At 46.0% G+C, this 21,037-nt stretch overlaps 1 protein-coding gene across 7 annotated transcripts in view; it reads right to left on the bottom strand.

Moving 5' to 3' along the window:
- Positions 1–21,037, bottom strand: part of SEMA4D (semaphorin 4D) — a 140,275-nt gene that overhangs the window by 110,354 nt on the left and 8,884 nt on the right. The window lies entirely within an intron of this gene.

Below are 21,037 nucleotides of genomic sequence, written 5' to 3'. Positions count from 1 at the left end.
GCATTTTGAGAGGCTGAGGTGAGAGGAGTGCTTGAGCCCAGGGGTTTGAGACCAGCCTGGGCAACATAGTGAGACCCCATCTCTATAAAAAATTTTAAAAAATTAGCCAGGCATGGTGGCACACGCCTGTGATCCCAGCTACTCAGGAGGCTGAGGTGGGAGGATAGCTTGAGCCCAGGAGGTTGAAGTTGCAGTAAGCCGACACTGCACTCTGGCCTGGGCAACAGAGCAAGACCGTGTCTCAACAAATAAAGTATTGGAAAGGAAGCACTCATTCAACTTATCTTAAGATACTGTAAGATATCTGCCACTTTTCCTAAGATATTGTAAATGATACTACATTTTGAAATATATAAGTTGTGCTATAACAACAACAACAACAACAAAACATCCTAGGCCTGAGCAAGCAGTGCTCCATTCAGAGCTGACCTGAACCTTAAAAAGATGCAAAGGCCGGGCACAGTGGCTCACGCCTGTAATCCCAGCACTTTAGGAGGCCAAGGCAGGAGGATTGCTTGAGCCACAGAGTTTGAGACCATCCTAAGCAACACAGCAAGACCTCATCTAGATGTCTAGATGAGGTTTTAGTAGACTAAAAATTTAAAAACTAGCCAGGCATGGTGGTGCACACCTGTGGTCCCAGCTACTCAGGAGGCTGACATGGGAGGACTGAAGTTCAAGGTTGCAGGGAGTCAGTCTGGGTGACAGAATGAGACCCTGTCTCAAAAACAAACGGCCAGGCACGGTGCCTCATGCCTGTAATCCCAGTACTCTGGGAGGCCAAGGCAGGTGGATCATCTGAGGTCAGGAGTTGGAGACCAGCCTGCCCAACATGGTGAAACCCCGTCTCTACTAAAAATACGAAAATTAGCCGGGCATGGTGGCACATGACTGTAATCCCAGCTACTTGGGAGGCTGAGGCAGGAGAATTGCTTGAACCTTGGAAGCAGAGGTTGCAGTGAGCTGAGATTGCGCCACTGCACTCCAGCCTGGACAATGCACTCCATCTCAAAAAACAAAACAAAACAAACAAACAAAAAAAACAAAAAGAAGAAAGAAGCGAAGGCAGACAGAGGGCTAGAGAGACTCCAGGCTGATCAATCAGTGACAGAAATTTGAGTCCCCTTTCTCAGGTCCTCCCAGGCATCCCCCAGAGAAGCAGGGCAGAGAGGAGGGTACCATGCCCACAGCAGCACTCTGGGTCCCCCAAGGGCTGCCTTCACGGTCCCCATCCCAGCCCAAAGGAGTTCCAGCCACTCTGCTGATGCATGGCACCAAGTTCCGGGCTCAAGTCCTCCCACCTTCCCCTTTGGTTGCCAAGAAACCTCCCTCCAAAGATGTCCAAATCCAAACTGCTGCTTCTAGACACCTGGCACCAATAAACCCCGAAGATAAACACAGCCTGACTCATTTACCCAGGCCTGTGCATCGCAAGCATTTTAGCCATAATTAACCTTCGCTTAAACCCTGTGTTTGTGCTTGAGTTTAGAAATCACCAGCATTCGAATCCAAATAAGAACATCACAAAGATTACAGTGGACAAATAAAATATAAACAGATCCAAATGCCTCCATGTTCTTAATTACTAGCTATGTTCCTTTGTATACACAGATGAAAGCAGCAACTAAATAGCCTGTGTAAACTGCGTTTACATGAGTTTCTCTCTCTATGACTAGAAGCACTAAAACTCACCTGCAGAACTCAACTGAGCTTCAGAACCCGTGGGTGATTTTTGTTTTTTCAGTGTGTACACTTCATTATCGTTTTCAAGCCCACCCTGGAAGAGGACAAGGGCTAAAACAAGAAATATTAAGCTACTCTCCCCCAAGCTACAGACACATGTAGCTTGACAGACACATGTCAGCTTCTGCCTGACACACATATGTCCCTCAGAGAAGAGAAAAAAGCCAGACGGATTCTTCCCACACCACCACATTCCACCTGGCCAAGGCTTTCTGTAGAGAAAGGCCAAGCTCGGTTCAAGACCGGAGACTCTGCTCTCAAGTCTGTGACTGTCAGCTCCTGCAATAGGGGTCCCTGCTGCGGAGGCCCCTGGTGTCCTACCCTGAAAAGTTCCAGAAAGCACTTCTGAGAGCAGCGGCTCGGCTTTAGAACCTGAGGAGGGTGCCTGCGGCTACAGGGAGGGTTTCACAGCTGCCCCGCCGGCACCATGTGGTCACCAGACCCCTCTTCCTCCCCAGCTCCGGGCCCACCCCGGAGGAGGCTCTCCTGGGGAAAAGGGTCAAGGTGCAGGATGAGAAAGAACCTGCAGAACCTGCAGCCGGAGGACAGACCAGTCACAACCTGGAGGCCATCCTGGGCTGCCAGGAATGAGCTAGCTTTGTGCGAACCAGTGTCACAGAGGCTGGGCAGGAAGCCCCAAGGGCCTGAAAGCAGGTGGGACTGAGACCCATGCCTCCACCCACCTGGGAGCCAGAAGGGGCCTGCTGGGTCCCCAGATCCTGGTGGTGTTGCCTCTCTGAGCCTCAGCCAGTGAGAAGCAGGGAAGGGGACACACGCTGACCACCAGTCCCAGGAAAAACACCCACTCCTGCCAGCCCAACCACACCAGGACCAGTCCATGGGTCACAGCCTTGGCATGGGCTCAGCTCCCCACTCCCACCACATGGCCAGTGACCTGAGTCCCTCCTACCTCTGTGACCAGCTCCACTCCCTCACTTGTTCACCCATTAATCATTCATTCACTCCAACATTGCATCTGATGGAAAAGGAAGACAAGAGCCACCTTTACCAGTCCTGGAGCTGGCACCCCTCTGCGTTCCCCTACTGATCCATCAGGCAGCTCCCATCCAGTCCAGACCAAGCCTGCTCTGGACCACCAGGCTGTGTTTCTCCTGCCTCACTGTGACTGTTTACGGCAGAATTCACAGGATGGCACACAGGTCTGATAAGAGCACGCCAGGCACACTGGAGGCCAATGTCAGCAGGCTCACAGAGAGTGTGAAACAATGATATGACCATGGCTTGCACAAATATTTTTTTTCCCAGAAAAAGAAAATATAATGGAGGCAGAGCTCCCAGGCTTTCTGCTAATAAATGCCTCTAGCATGTCCAAGCCATGTCACATTTTGAAGGAAAATGAAGCAGTTTTTGGAAGGAGGACAACAGGAATGGTCCCCAGAGGCACCTAAGGTATTACTGATGCTTAAATATGGGGCCAGTGGTGACCGGAAGGAAGCAATCATCCTAAGAAGCAGAAGGTCGGCTGAGGTGTGAGTGCAGCTTGCACAAGGCCCCGGACCTCGCTCCTGGTGTCATTAGAACGTGAGAAGTGCCAACCTTCGGCCACCTCATGCTGGCCTGATGATCTCTGGGCAAGAATAACAAGCCCTGCCTGCTCTGGGGCAGGCTTCTGGGAGCAGGGCAACACCTTCATACAATACACCTTGAGCAAGCTCACACACCTTACCTAGGGCCCGCACTGGTTTATAAAACACAGCATGCCACAGGGCCCGTGCACTGGGGAGCACTGACCAGTGTGATGGCTGATGTCACGTGTCAACTTGGCTGGGCCACAGTACCCAGATATCTGGCCAATCATTATTCTTGATACTTCTGTGGAGGTATTACTTTTTTTAATGAGATCAACATTTAAAGCAGAGGCTTTGAGTAAAGCAAATGACCTTCTGTAATGAGGGTGGGCCTCATCCAATCAGCTGAAGGCATGAATAGCACAGGCTGACCTCCCCCAAGGAGAAGAGCAGAAAGTTCTGCCTCCAGACAGCCTTCCATTGAGCTGCAATTCTTCTCTGGGTCTCCAGCCTGCTGTATATTTTAGACTCGTGGCATCTCCACAATCAGGTGAGCCAATTCCTTGTAATGTCTACACACGCATACACACGCACACACCCATTAGTTTCATTTCTCTGGAGGACCCTGACCGACACAATCAATCAGGGACATGGCAAAGGTATCACGCCAGGCTCTAGAGATGCCCCCAATACCCACTTCAGAGCAGAACCTGACTGCGGAAGGAAGCCCCCATGACCACATGGCACCAACAAAAAGTCATGCCTGTGAAGGATCTAGGCACATACACAGTATCTGGCTGACTTGTCCAGGGATAGGAAAGCCGACATATCTGACCCCAGAGAAACACACCACACCACTGTACTACCATGTCAAATTCTCCCCAGGCCATTTCACTTTAGACAAGCTGGAGGCATGGAGGAGAGTGGGGTGAGTTTTATCTTTTGGCTAAAAATACAACTAAGACTTCCATAAAATAAGTTCAGTAAGCATCCTAATGAGAAGTGACTCCTAAATCCAAGAAACTCTCCCAGAATGCAGACTTCCAGCATGCTGTGCACTACTATTCTGGAACCTGTGAGCACACATGTGCAGGCAGGCACTCACACACACATGCATACATGCACAAGGTACATGTACGTACACACACACACAAATGCCCACACACATTCACATACACACATGTATGCACCCCCCACACACACACACACGGCCTACTACAAACACTGCCAATTTCTTTTTCTGGGCTCCACCATTCACAGGGGCCATCACATGTCCCGCTAATCAATGCCTTGACAAGAGTTAATGTACACCAAGGAATACAGTCAAGGGCGTGGCAGACAGGAGAGACTTCCACTGAAGGCCCCAGTGACACACGGCACACACAAGGGCACACATGGCTTCATAGCACACTGCAGAACATACATATCTGTGACACAGTGGTGAGTGAATAAAGCAAGGTGCATACCTCTGCGTGGCATGACCGCGGCTTTGGGGAAACACCCCTATATAGATGTGTGTGTACTTATGCATGCACGCATGTGTGTACATCTGAAAATCGCAGAGAAAAAAACTCAGAAAGGCAGGTTGTTAATGGCGTTTACCCAGCACAATGAAAGCTTTCACTCTTTGCTTTCTGTCTTCGTTTTCTAAGCAATAAAAATGCCATTAAAATAATGGAAAAGTTAGTCAGCACATCTTACTTCCTGTTCACACAAAATATCCAACAAGTATTCTTGTAGAAACACTCCTTAAAAGCAAAGGCCCCACAGACAGAGAGAAAAACTCGCATAAAAAAGATAGAAGGCACTTTTCCTGTTTCCCCTCTGAGTCAACATGAAGTTATTTTACAAAGCAGAGAGTTTCCACTGTACTCTTATTTCTACAGCTTCCCACAGAGGCAAAAGGCAGCCGTGGTTTCCATTTTCCTGCTGATAAAGCCCTCCTGAAATATATCCTGAAGAAGGTGAAAGCCTGCCAGCCCCGTCTCCGCCCACCAGGGCCACCAGCCCAGCCAGCACAGTATTTCAATTGCCTTCTTGTGTGCTGTAACAGGTTGAAGAGATGCGATCTTGTTTGCAAAAAGGGTCTTTCTAGATGTAAGTAAGAATCTCGGGATGAGATCTCCCTGGGTTATCCGAGTGGGCCCTAAATCCATGGACAAGTGTCCTTATAGATACACTCAGAGGGAAAGACAGACACAGACGCCATGTGATGTTGGAGCAGAAACTGGAGCAATGTGTCACAAGCCAAGGGACACTGGGGCCACACAAGAGGGAAGAGGCAGGACGGAGGTCCCCCTAGAGCCTCAGGGGAGCGTGGCCCTGCTGACACCTTGATTTTTACTTCTGACCCCCAGAACTGGGAGAATAAATTTCTGTTGTTGGAAACCACCCAGTGTGTGGTACTTTTTATGGGAGCTACAAGACATTCATCCCTGTGTCCCCTGTGCACCTATGAAAAGGGATTGTTTCCTTCATGGTTCATTTACAGAGAAAGCAAGAAAGCCCCCAATACACAGACTATGAAAATGTGTGGGATGAGATGAAATGAATCATCCTCACTGCACCCTTGTTAGGGGTCTTCCTCTTGTTCACACTCCACTCTCTCACCCAAAACCTGAGTCCTAGGCCCCCTCATCCCCCATCCCACCCCAAGGCCCTTCCTTCCCCCTCCTTGGGATGCCACCGCTTTTGTTCCTGTCACTGCTGCTGTGTTGCATGTTACCCTGAACTCAGCAGCCTGCAACATGTTACTACACTCCCAATTCTGTAAGTGAGGAGCCTCAGCGGGCCCCAGCCTCAGTCAGCTCATCTCTGCTCCAATGTTCAAGGACACCAAAGCTGACACACCTAATAACCAAGGGCTACAGTCCTTGGAAGGCCTGTCCCCTCACTTATCAGGGCCCTGAGTGGAGGGGACTGAATACCAGGGCTGCCCACTGGAGCTCCCATGGCTGCCTGTGGAGCTTGGGCTTCCTCACAGCATGGCTGCCAAAGGGCCAACTCCTTCCTTGGCATCACAGGGCTCCCAGAGCCAGCATCCTGGTGAACAATGGGGAAGCCACAATGGGGGTCACTCAGCCTCACACCCACCACATTCCACCAATCAAGGCAGTTAGGAGGTAACCCAGATCCACAGCAAGGGGACAGACACCCTGCATCTCAGTGACAGCAATGGAGAGATTTGCCACCATGTTTTAAAAACAACTACAGCTTTTCGCCCAGCTCAGCCACCAGCTGTTTCCGATTTGCTCTGAGTTCTAACTCAGTGTTTGTGACTTCAACACCTCAGCCCCATCATCGTTGGACAGCCTCACCCTCAATATCCCCTCAAAGCCCCTGTATCCCCTATCAGTACATCCACACATCCTTCTCCTGCTAAAAGTAACACGTCTTGTCCATTCTCCTCCAACCCCCAACCTCTCACTGCCATCCCAGAACCTGGGACACACTAGGCAGGCACTGCATGCTCTCAGAGGGGTAGATGGCAGCAGATTGAGTGGACCCTGCGCAGCCAGAGACAGAAACTGTGAAGCTGAGAAACACCATGTTAGGAATGACAGGGACGTGCCCACCTGGCCTGGATGAGCAGGTGGCGGTGGGGCGGGATGCACATAGGGTGCAGCTGGAGAGATCCCCGAGGGTCCAGCGAGGGAGGCGGGGCCCATCAGCAAGCAGCAGGAGCTGGTTCAGGGGCCCCTTCTCAGAGGAGAAGGTTCACAACAGGGCTGGAAACAGGGTGCTACGTGGGAGGTCTGAGACAAAATTAAACCACAGGTGCCACCACGGAGACAAGACCTGCCCCAGGAAGTGGAGCCCTAAGAACTGGAGGGCCCCTGGTGTCCTGAAAGGAGAATAAAAGGCTGAAACACAGCCTGTGTGCAAGGGCGTTCAAAATCTCATTCCTAACAGCCTCAAACTGGAAGCCGAGTGGGCAGCACACACCCGTGGCGGATATAAATGTGCCTAAATTGTGACAGACACATACACCGGAATATGAGGTGGCAAGGCAAGAGAAGAAGACCCTGGGTGAGCTCAAGCCAAATGTCACAGACGGATGCTGAGTGACACGCACGAGGATGTGCTGCAGAATCCAAGGCACACAGAGTCAAGCCAGCCAAGATTAACCTGTGCTGTGATCAGCTGGGGAGTGGCGAGCAGCGGGGCCCAAGGCCCTGTGCTCTGCTCCTCTTCCCGGGCATCGCAGGACTGGCTCCATTTGTGAAGATTCAAGGGCCGCACACTGAGGCTAGGTGTGCTTCACAGTAAATTCTGCAAATATCTCACTGCAGAAGGAAGGAGGAGATGGAAAGATGAAAACAGCAAACCCAGCGAGAGGGCTTCGCCACTGCTGCTTCCTGTCGATGACCTTCCCTTTACTCCAAGAGGGGAAAGGAGGCAGGGAGAGGGGTCACCGCCCAGACGTGGGCCATGGGGCCGACCCAGCTGCTCCAAGAAGGAGGCAGCAAAGCCAGCTGTGGACCAACCAGCTCACAGCGGTCAGAGCACTTGCAATGTCCACCGTCCACTGGCTGGCTGTATCCTGCTGCCCTCCTGGGACACATCCACAGAGAATGTGCACCAGCAAGGCCAGCAAGCAGGCCACACCTGGATCACTCTGACGACCACGAGGCCAGAGTCTCAGACCATGGAATCTGCTCTTCACGTCAGCTCTGATCAGACAGGCACTTGGAAGAGTCACGACACAAAGAACAGCACGCAAACACCAAACACTCGTTAGGGTTTACACAGGCATCAGGAACAGCTCCGATCCTCAGGGAAGCCTCCCAGCCATTCTTAGCCCCAGCAGCAGAAGGCCCCGCAAAGCTCAGGATAACTGCACTGTAGCAGATGTCTCCTGTGCAGCAGGAGGCACGCTCTGCCTCCTCCAGCAGCAAGGAGAGGGCCCCCAGCCCAGCAGTTTGGGGAGGGTGACACCAGCAGGAACGGACTCCCGGCCTGACACAATTCATGAATAAGGCTGTGCTTGGCAAAGTGTTTTTCTGTCTGTAGCAACTACAACGTAAGTGCTTGAAAAGGCTTCAGAGTAGTCCTGACACAAAATGTCTCAGTGGAAGTCTCTAGATGACACCATCACTTATTTAGAGAATGCCACTGTGGCCTGAGCATGGTCTCCTCGCTGAGAAAAGAGAAAGGGGAGAGAGCGTGTCTGCATTCTCAGGGCTCCTTCATTTCCACCGCCAGACGTCTGTGCTAAGCCATCTACCCCTTCTGCAGCTCTAAATGTGCTAATTATTAAATGACACTCTCTTCCAGTTGAAATAAAACCTGTGCCCACTGACTGGAGTCACAGAGCGGTTACTTGGAAATAAATGGAGTCTGTATCTCCCCAAAGGCTTGTTTCTGGGTCCTGCGGTGACTGGTGTCTATTTTAAAAATCGCCTTCTCACCACCTCTCTGGTTTTGCCAAGCTGGCAAAAACCAAGCCCTGCTCCAACCGTGCTCTTGCGGAAGGAACTGGAACATGAGGATGGCAGGTCCCTGCACGGAGAGACCTCAGCCCCACAGAACATGCAGGACACAGCTGCTGCTTACAGGCGAGACCAAGGGAGCTGGGCGGCTTCGCAGGATTCCGTATCTGAAACCCAAGCCACTGCCCTCAGCATTCAAAGACAAGCCAGATATCCAATTCCGCCTGCTCAAGAGCTTTGCTTTGACCCAGTTTTCCTTCCCTGTTGTTCTCGGGCTTGCAGTCCAACACCAGCCGCTGGGGTAGGCACTGTGCTGAAGGCTCTAAGGCATGCCCAGCCCCAGAAATGTGGGGATTAGCCTCACTGAGAGGAAAATCCAGCGGTAGAGGAGTACGTGGTCAAAGTCAGCCAATGTGAGAAATAGTGTACACACACTGACTTCATGCTAAAATTTTTACATTTCCATGCAGTTACACATAGGGCCAGATGTCACATGGGGGTCAGTAGTTCTCAATCTGGGGGTTACAAACACAGTTTTTCAACAAATACAATTAAATAAAAATATCAGGGGGTGTCATAGATAGTTAAGGGTGGCTGTTGTGAGCAAAACTTGGTGGCATGTGTGCTGTGTGTGTGTGCGTGTGTGCTGCCTCACAATATAAAATGCATGTGGGTCACTGTCAGCGTGTGAAGCCAGCCAGGCATGAGACACCCACCCACACAGCCAGGCTTCCTGATGGTCAAGAAGCTTTTGTATTGTAATAAAAAATGTTTTAGCAATATGGTCCATGCACTGAAACCTCTCTGAGGGTTGGTTTCAAACATGACACTGAATTCCACATGCGTCTCAGTTCAAACATGGGCAAGAAGGGATATTACAGGAGTCATCTCATTTAATAATCCTACAGTCCCCCAACAACCACTGAGGGACAACCCCACTAAGGAAGGGGGCGGGCCCCACTGAGGCTGCGCACAAGGTGACAGGCACAGAAGGGCTTCCAGGCTCCCCCAGGAACTGGAGCCTTAAAGAGGACACTGCGGCCACCCCGCCCTGCAGGCCCACCTGCAGCTGGGCTTCGTCTGGGAGAGGCAAGCGAGGGGCCGGCCGGCTTCACTGCCTGCATGCCCTTTAGGAGCAGAACAAGCTGCAAAACACCCAACTGCTCTGGGAACAAGGCACGCATGACCAGTCTAGGAAAAGTGTGCAAAGCTCTCAAGACTCCGATGCATATGGGGTGTGTGTGTGCTGTGTGTGCTGTGGCACGTGCAGCATATGACTGTGTGGTGTTATGTGTGAGGTTTGATGTGTGGTGTGTGTGGTGTGTATGTGTACAGTATATGTTGTGTTTTGTGTGTGTGTGTGGCATGGTATGTGTATGTACCACGTGGTGGGTGTGTGTAGTGTTTGTGGTGTGTATGGACTGGGTGTGTGGGGTGGGGAGGTACATGTATGGTGTGTGTATACATGGTGGGGTATGTGTGTAGTATGGGGTGTTCGTGGTGTGATGTGTGGTGTATGTATGCAGTATATATGTAGTGTGTGTGTGGTGTGGTGTATGTATGTAGTGTGGTGGGTGTGTGTGTGGTATGTGATGTGTATGGATGTGTTGTGTGTTATGTGTATGTGGTGTGGCAGGAATGTGTGAAGTGTGTGGTATGGGGAATGTGTGGTGTGGTGCGTGGTGTGTGGATGTATTGTGTGGTGTGTGTGTAATGTGTGTATACTGGGTGTTTGTGGTGTGGGGGGTATGTGTGTAGTGTGTGGTACGGGGTTTGTGGTGTGATGTGTATGTGTGTGTTGTTTGGTGTGTGTGTACTGGGTGTGTGGTGGAGGGATATGTGTGTAGTATGTTGTGTGTGTGTGTGTGTGTGTTCTAGAGCTACGTTTCTCAACCTTTTCCTTTGTATTTCTCCTTTGTGATTTCCATAACAAGTATTGTTGCAGAAAATCAGAGAAATGCAGATAAGCACCAAGGAGAAAACAGAAGGCACGTCATCAACTAAACATTCGACTCGCATTTGGACATGGTCTAGTGCTTTCTAGGCAATTGTAAGTCCTTGCCGTGCATGTTGGTTCAAGAACTGTTCTTAACACATGATGTATTATGCTGACTTCTCATCTCATTAGGCATATTTTACACTAGATTTTTAAAGAGTGACCAATGTTACTATGGCACCTCCTGCCTAACTATTTCACTGTCAGTAGCTGCCCAGGTTATATCTGGATTTTCTATTTATAAACACTGAGAAACACCCTTTTCAATAAATGCTTCTTAACATTCATGATTCTATAAATAAACTAAATGTCTAGCTCATTCAGACTCCAATGGCCAAAGGGTACATGCGCCTTTAAAATCTTTAAAACATTAACCAGGCCAGGCACAGTGGCTCACGCCTGTAATCCCAGCACTTTGGGAGGCCAAGACAGGAGGATCACCTGAGGTCAGGAGTTCAAGACCAGCCTGACCAACATGGAGAAACCCCATCTCTACTAAAAATACAAAATTAGCCAGGCATGGTGGCGCATGCCTGTAATCCCAGCTACTCAGGAGGCTGAGGCAGGAGAATCGCTTGAACCTGGGAGGCAGAGGTTGCAGTGAGCCGAGATCGCATCATTGCACTCCAGCCTGGGCAACAAGAGCAAAACTCCATCTCAAAAAAAAAAAAAAAAAAAAACAAAACAAAAAAAACACTAACCAACTGCCACCTCCTAGTGCATGCATTAGATGCTGGACCTCAGTACAGAGCATCGAATCACAACTCCTGGCTTCACCACTTCTTGGCTGAGCGGCTTCAAGAATAACATTCTTATTCTCTCTGTTCTCACCTATAAACGAGAGGGAAGAACTGACCCAGTCTTACAGGACTGTGGTCAGAATTCCATGAGACGGATAGAAAGCGTTTGGCATATCATTTATAACAAGGTCACCATGAACATCATCTAGCATTCTTGTCCCATAACTTCTTTCCCTTGTCTCCAATCTTTGTCTTTCCAATTCATCACTCTGAAATGCCAGAGTTACCCCTGAGACATCGATCTGATTGCTTTATTTACTGCTCAAATACCTGCACAATTATGCTGAGTGAAAAAAGCCAGACTCAAAGGCTACAATCTGTATAATTCCTTCTATATGAAATTCTGGAAAAGCCTAGAGGGATGGAAAACAGGTCAGTGGTTGCTAGGTCTGGGGAAAGGAAACTGACTACAAGGGGCACAAGACGGAATTTTTGGAGTTACGAAAATTTTCCACACCTTGATTTGGTGATGGTTATATTTACCAAAACCACATGCATTAACCAAAACTCACAGAATGGTACATTTAACAGGAAAGATTTCACTCTATATAAAATTATAGCTCAATAAATCACACAAATAACCAGAACTGACTCAAACAGAAACAGAAAATCTTCATAGTCCTATGTTAAGGAATTGAATTCATAATTAAGAGCCTCTCCATAAAGAAAACCCCAGATAGGCTGGGCACAGTGGCTCACACCTGTAAGCTCAGCACTTCAGAAGGCCAAAGCGGGAAGATGGATTGAGGTTAGGAGTTCGAGGCCAGCCTGGGAATCATAGTGAAACTCTGTCTCTGCTAAAATTCAAAAAAATTAGCCAGGCATACTGGTGCATGCTTGTAGTCCCAGCTACTCTGGAGGCTAAGGCAGGAAGATCACTTGAGCCCAGGAAGTCAAGGCTGCAGTGAGCTATGATTGAGCTATGATTGTACCACTGCACTCCAGCCTGGACAACATAGTAAGACCTTGTCTCCAAAAAGGGAAGGGAAGGGAAGGGAAGGGGAGGGGAGGGGAGGGGAGGAGAGGGGAGAGCAAGAGAAGCCCAATTCTACAAAGACTATTCAAAAATAGTAAGAGAAACCACTTCTCAAATCATTGTGTGGGGCAAACTTTACTTTGATACCAATATAAAAGATAGTACCAGAAAAGAAAACGATATCCTTCATGACATAGCCACAAATATCCTTAATAAAATTGCAGCAAATCAAATCCAGCAATATATAAATATATATATAATATATAAAATAAATATATAAAAAAGATACGTAATGACTAAGTGGGATTTGTGCCAGAAATGCAAGAATGATTTAATATTCAAAAGTTAACCAGTGTAATTCACCATATTTACAAACAAAAAATGAAAAACCCTATGATCATCTCAACAGATACAGAAAAGGTGTATGAGGAAATTCAACACCTACTCATGATAAAAGCTCTCAACAAATTAAAAAACTTCCACCACCTCGTAAAAGGCACTTCATATCTTTACCTAACATCACACTTAACAACAACAACAACAACAACAAAACTTGAAATTCTTCCTAAGATTGGGAACAGGCAAGAATGTCCACTTTTACCACTTCATTAATCATTGTACTGAAAGTCCTAGAAGTGAAAGAAAAGAAGAAAAAGAAGTAAAAGGCATTCTAACTGGAAAGAAACTGGTCTTTATTCATAATCATCAGAATTATCTATATGAAAGATCTTGAGCGACTACAAAAAAAGCTACTTAAATAGCGACTTAGCAAAGTTCACAGGATAAACAAAAAATATAAAAAATCAATTGTATTTCTATATATCGCAATTAACAACTGGAAAATAAATTTTTTAAAATCCATGTATAATAATACGAAATACAGGGGTGGAGCCAAGATGGCCGAATAGGAACAGCTCCGGTCTCCAGCTCCCAGCCCCAGCGACACAGAAGACGGGTGATTTCTGCATTTCTGCTTGAGGTACCGGTTTCATCTCACTAGGGAGTGCCTAACAGTGGGTGCAGGACAGTCGGTGAAGCGCACTGTGCGCGAGCCGAAGCAGGGCGAGGCATTGCCTCACTCGGGAAGCGCAAGGGGTCAGGGAGTTCCCTTTCCTAGTCAAAGAAAGGGGAAACAGACGGCACCTGGAATATCGGGTCAGTCCCGTCCTAATACTGCGCTTTTCCAACGGGCCTGGAAAACGGCACACTAGGAGATTGTGTCCCGCACCTGGCTCGGAGAGTCCTATGCCCACAGAGTCTTGCTGATTGCTAGCACAGCAGTCTGAGATCACGCTGCAAGGCGGCAACGAGGCTGGGGGAGGGGCGCCCGCCATTGCCCAGGCTTGCTTAGGTAAACAAAGCAGCCAGGAAGCTCGAACTGGGTGGAGCCCACCACAGCTCAAGGAGGCCCGCCTGCCCCTGTAGACTCCACCTCTGGGGGCAGGGCACAGACAACCAAAAACTCAGCGAGAACCTCCACAGCCTTAAATGTCCCTGTCTGACTGACAGCTTTGAAGAGAGTAGTGGTTCTCCCAGCATGCAGCTGGAGATCTGAGAACGGACAGACTGCCTCCTAAAGTGGGTCCCTCACCCCTGAGCAGCCTAACTGGGAGGCACCCCCCCAGTAGGGACAGGCTGACACCTCATTCAACCGGGTACTCCTCTGAGACAAAACTTTCAGAGGAACTATCAGACAGCTGAATTTGTGGTCTCACGAAAATCCACTGTTCTGCAGCCACCGCTGCTGAGACCCAGCCAAACAGGGTCTGGAGTGGACCTCTAGTAAACTCCAACAGACCTGCAGCTGAGGGTCTTGTTTGGTAGAAGGAAAATTAACAAAGAGAAAGGACATCCACACCAAAAACCCATCTGTACATCACCATCATCGAAGACAAAAAGTAGACAAAACCACAAAGATGGGGAAAAAACAGACCAAAAAAACTGGAAACTCTAAAAAACAGAGCACCTCTCCTCCTCCAAAGGAACGCAGTTCCTCACCAGCAACGGAACAAAGCTGGATGGAGGATGACTTTGATGAGTTGAGAGAAGAAGGCTTCAGACGATCAAACTACTCTGAGCTACGAGAGGAAATTCAAAACAATAGCAAAGAAGTTAAAAACTTTGAAAAAAAATTAGAAGAATGGATAACTAGAATAACCAATGGAGAGAAGGGCTTCAAGGAGATGATGGAGCTGAAAGCCAAGTTTCGAGAACTACGCGAAGAATGCAGAAGCCTCAGTAGCAGATGCGATCAACTGGAAGAAAGGGTATCGCTGATAGAAGATGAAATGAATGAAATGAAGAGAGAAGGAAAGTTTAGAGAAAAAAGAATAAAAAGAAATGAACAAAGCCTCCAAGAAATTTGGGACTATGTGAAAAGACCAAACCTACGTCTGATTGGTGTACCTGAAAATGATGGGGAGAATGGAACCAAGTTGGAAAACACTCTGCAAGATATTATCCAGGAGAACTTCCCCAATCTAGCAAGGCAGGCCAGCATTCAGATTCAGGAAATACAGAGAACGCCACAAAGATACTCCTCAAGAAGGGCAACTCCAAGACACATAATTGTCAGATTCACCAAAGTGGAAATGAAGGAAAAAATGTTAAGGGCAGCCAGAGAGAAAGGTCGGGTTACCCACAAAGGGAAGCCCATCAGACTAACAGCTGATCTCTCAGCAGAAACTCTACAAGCCAGAAGAGAGTGGGGGCCGATATTCAACATTCTTAAAGAAAAGAATTTTCAGCCCAGAATTTCCTATCCCGCCAAACTAAGCTTCATAAGTGAAGGAGAAATAAAATACTTTACAGACAAGCAAACGCTGAGTGATTTTGTCACCACCAGGCCTGCCCTAAAAGAGCTCCTGAAGGAAGCACTAAACATGGAAAGGAACAACCGGTACCAGCCCCTGCAAAAACATGCCAAATTGTAAAGACCATCGAGGCTAGGAAGAAACTATAGCAACTAACGAGCAAAATAACCAACTAACATCATAATGACAGGATCAGATTCACACATAACAATATTCACGTTAAATGTAAATGGGCTAAATGCTCCAATCAAAAGACACAGACTGGCAAACTGGATAAGGAGTCAGGACCCATCAGTGTGCTGTATTCAGGAAACCCATCTCACGTGCAGAGACACACATAGACTCAAAATAAAGGGATGGAGGAAGATTTATCAAGCAACTGGAAAACAAAAAAAGGCAGGGGTTGCAATCCTAGTCTCTGATAAAATAGACTTTAAACCAACAAAGATCAAAAGAGACAAAGAAGGCCATTACATAATGGTAAAGGGATCAATTCAACAAGAAGAGCTAACTATCCTAAATATATATGCACCCAACATAGGAGCACCCAGATTCATAAAGCAAGTCCTCAGTGACCTACAAAGGGACTTAAACTCCCACACAATAATAATGGGAGATTTTAACACCCCACTGTCAGCATTAGACAGATCAACGAGACAGAAAGTTAACAAGGATATCCAGGAATTGAACTCAGCTCTACATAAAGTGGACCTAATAGACATCTACAGAACTCTCCACCCCAAATCAACAGAATATACATTTTTTTCAGCACCACACCGCACCTATTCCAAAATTGACCACATAGTTGGAAGTAAAGCTCTTCTCAGCAAATGTAAAAGAACAGAGATTATAACAAACTGTCTCTCAGACCACAGTGCAATCAAACTAGAACTCAGGATTAAGAAACTCAGTCAAAACCGCTCAACTACATGGAAACTGAACAACCTGCTCCTGAATGACTATTGGGTACATAATGAAATGAAGGCAGAAATAAAGATGTTCTTTGAAACCAACGAGAACAAAGACACAACATACCAGAATCTCTGGGACACGTTCAAAGCAGTGTGTAGAGGGAAATTTATAGCACTAAATGCCCACAAGAGAAAGCAGGAAAGATCCAAAATTGACACCCTAACATCACAATTAAAAGAACTAGAAAAGCAAGAGCAAACACATTCAAAAGCTAGCAGAAGGCTAGAAATAACTAAAATCAGAGCAGAACTGAAGGAAATAGAGACACAAAAAACCCTTCAAAAAATTAATGAATCCAGGAGCTGGTTTTTTGAAAAGATCAACAAAATTGATGGACCGCTAGCAAGACTAATAAAGAAGAAAAGAGAGAAGAATCAAATAGATGCAATAAAAAACGAAAAAGGGGATATCACCACCGATCCCACAGAAATACAATCTACCATCAGAGAATACTACAAACACCTCTATGCAAATAAACTAGAAAATCTAGAAGAAATGGATAAATTCCTCGACAAATACACCCTCCCAAGACTAAACCAGGAAGAAGTTGAATCTCTGAATAGACCAATAACAGGTTCTGAAATTGTGGCAATAATCAATAGCTTACCAACCAAAAAGAGTCCAGGACCTGATGGATTCACAGCTGAGTTCTACCAGAGGTACAAGGAGGAACTGGTACCATTCCTTCTGAAACTATTCCAGTCGATAGAAAAAGAGGGAATCCTCCCTAACACATTTTACGAAGCCAGCATCGTCCTGATACCAAAACCTGGCAGAGACTTAACCAAAAAAGAGAATTTCAGACCAATATCCTTGATGAACATTGATGCAAAAATCCTCAATAAAATACTGGCAAACCGAATCCAGCAGCACATCAAAAAGCTTATCCACCATGATCAAGTGGGCTTCATCCCTGGGATGCAAGGCTGGTTCAACATACGCAAATCAATAAATGTAATCCAGCATATAAACAGAACCAAAGACAAAAACCACATGATTATCTCAATAGATGCAGAAAAGGCCTTTGACAAAATTCAACAACCCTTCATGCTAAAAACTCTCAATAAATTAGGTATTGATGGGACGTATCTCAAAATAATAAGAGCTATCTACGACAAACCCACAGCCAATATCATACTGAATGGGCAAAAACTGGAAGCATTCCCTCTGAAAACTGGCACAAGACAGGGATGCCCTCTCTCACCGCTCCTATTCAACATAGTGCTGGAAGTTCTGGCCAGAGCAATCAGGCAGGAGAAGGAAATAAAGGGTATTCAATTAGGAAAAGAGGAAGTCAAATTGTCCCTGTTTGCAGATGACATGATTGTATATCTAGAAAACCCCATTGTCTCAGCCCAAAATCTCCTTAAGCTGATCAGCAACTTCAGCAAAGTCTCAGGATACAAAATTAATGTACAAAAATCACAAGCATTCTTGTACACCAATAACAGACAAACAGAGAGCCAAATCATGAGTGAACTCCCATTCACAATTGCTTCAAAGAGAATAAAATACCTAGGAATCCAACTTACAAGGGATGTGAAGGACCTCTTCAAGGAGAACTACAAACCACTGCTCAATGAAATAAAAGAGGATACAAACAAATGGAAGAACATTCCATGCTCATGGGTTGGAAGAATCAATATCGTGAAAATGGCCATACTGCCCAAGGTAATTTATAGATTCAATGCCATCCCCATCAAGCTACCAATGACTTTCTTCACAGAATTGGAAAAAACTACTTTAAAGTTCATATGGAACCAAAAAAGAGCCCGCATCGCCAAGTCAATCCTAAGCCAAAAGAACAAAGCTGGAAGCATCACGCTACCTGACTTTAAACTATACTACAAGGCTACAGTAACCAAAACAGCATGGTACTGGTACCACAACAGAGACATAGATCAATGGAACAGAACAGAGCCCTCAGAAATGATGCCGCATAGCTACAACTATCTGATCTTTGACAAACCTGACAAAAACAAGAAATGGGGAAAGGATTCCCTATTTAATAAATGGTGCTGGGAAAACTGGCTAGCCATATGTAGAAAGCTGCAACTGGATCCCTTCCTTACACCTTATACAAAAATTAATTCAAGATGGATTAAAGACTTATATGTTAGACCTAAAACCATTAAAATCCTACAAGAAAACCTAGGCAATACCATTCAGGACATAGGCGTGGGCAAGGACTTCATGTCTAAAACACCAAAAGCAATGGCAACAAAAGCCAAAATCGACAAATGGGATCTCATTAAACTAAAGAGCTTCTGCACAGCAAAAGAAACTATCATCAGAGTGAACAGGCAACCTACACAATGGGAGAAAATTTTTGCAACCTACTCATCTGACAAAGGGCTAATATCCAGAATCTACAATGAACTCAAACAAATTTACAAGAAAAAAACAAACAACCCCATCAAAAAGTGGGCAGAGGACATGAACAGACACTTCTCAAAAGAAGACATTTATGCAGCCAAAAAACACATGAAGAAATGCTCCTCATCACTGGCCATCAGAGAAATGCAAATCAAAACCACAGTGAGATACCATCTCACACCAGTTAGAATGGCCATCATTAAAAAATCAGGAAACAACAGGTGCTGGAGAGGATGTGGAGAAATAGGAACACTTTTACACTGTTGGTGGGACTGTAAACTAGTTCAACCATTGTGGAAGTCAGTGTGGCGATTCCTCAGGGATCTCGAACTAGAAATACCATTTGACCCAGCCATCCCATTACTGGGTATATACCCAAAGGACTATAAATCATGCTGCTATAAAGACACATGCACACGTATGTTTATTGCGGCACTATTCACAATAGCAAAGAGTTGGAACCAACCCAAATGTCCAACAACGATAGACTGGATTAAGAAAATGTGGCACATATACACCATGGAATACTATGCAGCCATAAAAAATGATGAGTTCGTGTCCTTTGTAGGGACATGGATGAAACTGGAAAACATCATTCTCAGCAAACTATCGCAAGGACAAAAAACCAAACACCGCATGTTCTCACTCATAGGTGGGAATTGAACAATGAGAACTCATGGACACAGGAAGGGGAACATCACACTCCGGGGACTGTTGTGGGGTGGGGGGAGGGGGGAGGGACAGCATTAGGAGATACACCTAATGCTAAATGACGAGTTAATGGGTGCAGGAAATCAACATGGCACATGGATACATATGTAACAAAACTGCACATTGTGCACATGTACCCTAAAACCCTAAAGTATAATAAAAAAAAAAAGAAAAAAAAAAAAAAAAAAAAAAAATAATACGAAATACTTATGAGTAAATCTGATAAAACATGTGCAAGACCTGTACACTCAAAACTACAAAACACTGCTGAAAGAAATAAAGGAAGATGAAAATAGATAGAGGGAGATTCCATGCTCATTGTTCAAGAGACCAAATATTGTTACAATGTTTCTTCCCAAATTGATCTAAGGAGTTAATACAATTCCAGCCAAAATCCAAGCAGGCTTGCTGTAGAAACTGACAAACTGATCTTAAGTATATAAGAAAATGCAAAGGATCTAGAACCGACACTACAATTTTGAAAATGAAGCAAAATTGTCACGTTACCTGAGTTCAGGAGTTACTACAGAGACAGTGTGATACTGGGACCTATGAGGAATAAGCCATAATGGAACAGAACAGAATCCAGAAACAAAGGCACACAGATAAGGTCAATTACTTTACAAACATGGGACCAACATAATTCACTGGAGAAAGAATAGGCTTGTTGTTGTTGTTTACTTTAAAACAAATGATGTGAGAACAATTGGATGTCTACATGTAAAACAATGAACCTCAATCCTTAGCTCTTTCCATTAAAAAGTAACTCAAAATGGATCGCAGATCTTTTTTTTTTTTTTTTTTTTTTTTTTGAGAACAGAGTCTCGCTCTGTCACCCGGGCTGGAGTGCAATGGTGCGATCTCGGCTCATTGCAACCTCCGCCTCCCAGGTTCAAGTGATTCTCCTGCCTCAGGCTCCCGAGAAGCTGGGATTACATATGTGCACCATCACACCCAGCTAATTTTTGTATTTTTAGTAGAGACAGGGTTTCACCATGTTGGCCAGGCTGGTCTCAAACTCCTGACCTCAGGTGTTCCACTCACCTTAGCCTCCTGAACTGTTGGGATTACAGGCGTGAGCCACCACGCCCAGCCGAAATGGATCTCAGATCTAAACATAAAAGCTACAATTACCACATTTTCAGAAGAAAACACAGAAAATCTTTATCACTATGGGTTAGACAAAGATTTCTCAAATAGGGTACAAAAAGCACAAACCGTTAAAACAACTTAAAACCAAAAAGTCTGCCATTGAAAGATATAACTGATAAAAAGGCAAGCCATAGATTGAGAGAAAATATTTGCAATACAAATATCTGACAAAGGGTTTGAGTCGAGAATATGTAAAGAACACTTACAACTCACATGTAAGAAGACAACCCAATTAAAAAGTGATCAAAGGATCTGAACAGACACTTCACAAAAGAATATACACAAACAGCTAATAAGCACATGAAAAGACACTCAACTAAAACTGCACAGATACAGCACTACCACATTTCCACTAGAATAGCTAAAATTAATAAGACTGACAACAGCAAGTGTTGGCACGGACGTAAACCAACTGCAACTCTCATGCGTTAGCAGTGGGAACGTAAAATGATACAACGGCTTTGCAAAGCAGTTTGCCAGATTTTTAATCAAGTTAAACATCTACTTATCATGAAACCCTGTAATTCCACTTGTAGG

Source organism: Symphalangus syndactylus, chromosome 3 (assembly GCF_028878055.3).
Source record: "Symphalangus syndactylus isolate Jambi chromosome 3, NHGRI_mSymSyn1-v2.1_pri, whole genome shotgun sequence".
Lineage (NCBI taxonomy): Eukaryota > Metazoa > Chordata > Mammalia > Primates > Hylobatidae > Symphalangus > Symphalangus syndactylus.
This window is presented reverse-complemented; position numbering and strand designations above follow the sequence as displayed.